Consider the following 1138-nt stretch of genomic DNA (forward strand, 5'->3'; position numbering starts at 1 on the left):
TGGGTGACAGAGCAAGATTCTGTCTCAAAAAAAAAAAAAAAGGATCCAAAACTTTTCTGAGAAAAGAAATCAGCAGGAAAGTTAGAAGGAAACAGTGCTAAAAACACACTTTCTGTTTCTTTCCTTGTTAAGCCACATATAATGACTGTAGCAGGGGTAAAGGACGGAGGATGGGGGAGGACTCCAGATGCCCTTTGGCAAATGGCTCCCCCAGACCTTTGGGGATTTTATCACAATTTAGAAATCCCTCCTAAACTTCCACTTGCTCCCTGTCTCACTAATTTCCCGTTATCCACATATGGGCCATCCCAAAGGAAACTGTTTTCGTTTTAAACTTTAGAATCTGACCCATTTTCTTTTTAATTCATGAGCTTGAGCCCAGAGGCTTTAAAGGGAGGAAAATGGTTTCACTGAAATGGATGGATGACTAGAAATAATACATAAAACAAATAGAACAATAGATTACCCAGGAGGAAGAATCTGACGAAAATCTGGCAGTTTCCCTTCAATGGGAGATGGGTTCCAGCTGTTTGTTCCTTGAGATGGGTTCCAGCTGTGTGAACCTGGAGGCCTCTCCAGGTTCTGATTATATAGTGTTCATAATAAGGGGGTGGAGAGAATAAAGCTAAGGACTCCCAATCCTAGCAGGGACATGAAAACTCAGGACACTGTCCTTGAACAAACAAGGAGGGTCATTCACCCTTTCCCTGGGCATGATTGGGTTAGATATTAACCAACCTGAATGGACTAGAGATTTGCCTGGAAGGAAAAGTTTGAGAAACATGGCCTTCTGTTTAAAAGTTGCCTTTTTCTGCTGTCTGTGGTGCTTACTCTTGTCCATGGCAGGACTGAGGTTTCACTATTCACACGTAATAGTCTGGATTAATAATATAGCATCTCTGGCCAGGCGCAGTGGCAGACACCTGTAAATACCAGTACTTACAGGTACTTACGGAGGCTGAGGTGGGTGGATCACAAGGTCAAGAGATCAAGACCATCCTGGCCAACATGGTGAAACCCCGTCTCTGCTAAAAATACAAAAATTAGCTGGGCATGGTGGTACACACCTGTAGTCCCAGCTACTCAGGAAGCTGAGGCAGGAGAATCACTTGACCCCGGGAGGTGGGGGTTGCGGTGA

The 1138-nt window shown here is 44.3% G+C and overlaps 2 protein-coding genes across 4 annotated transcripts in view; both read right to left on the reverse strand.

The window, feature by feature from the left end:
* The window catches only part of RNASE4 (ribonuclease A family member 4), a 20915-nt gene that overhangs the window by 13500 nt on the left and 6277 nt on the right, over positions 1-1138 (reverse strand). The window contains exon 1 of one of the 2 annotated variants that reach the window (XM_017533905.2): positions 467-558. The exons of the other annotated variant lie outside the window; for it this stretch is intronic. The gene's annotated coding sequence lies outside the window, so the exon portion shown is untranslated. Of the gene's footprint in view, positions 1-466; positions 559-1138 lie in introns of those variants that run through there. 2 annotated transcript variants of the gene reach the window in all.
* The window catches only part of ANG (angiogenin), a 14106-nt gene that overhangs the window by 6282 nt on the left and 6686 nt on the right, over positions 1-1138 (reverse strand). The window contains exon 1 of one of the 2 annotated variants that reach the window (XM_017533904.2): positions 467-577. The exons of the other annotated variant lie outside the window; for it this stretch is intronic. The gene's annotated coding sequence lies outside the window, so the exon portion shown is untranslated. Of the gene's footprint in view, positions 1-466; positions 578-1138 lie in introns of those variants that run through there. 2 annotated transcript variants of the gene reach the window in all.

Source organism: Cebus imitator, unplaced genomic scaffold, assembly GCF_001604975.1.
Source record: "Cebus imitator isolate Cc_AM_T3 unplaced genomic scaffold, Cebus_imitator-1.0 Scaffold83, whole genome shotgun sequence".
NCBI lineage: Eukaryota > Metazoa > Chordata > Mammalia > Primates > Cebidae > Cebus > Cebus imitator.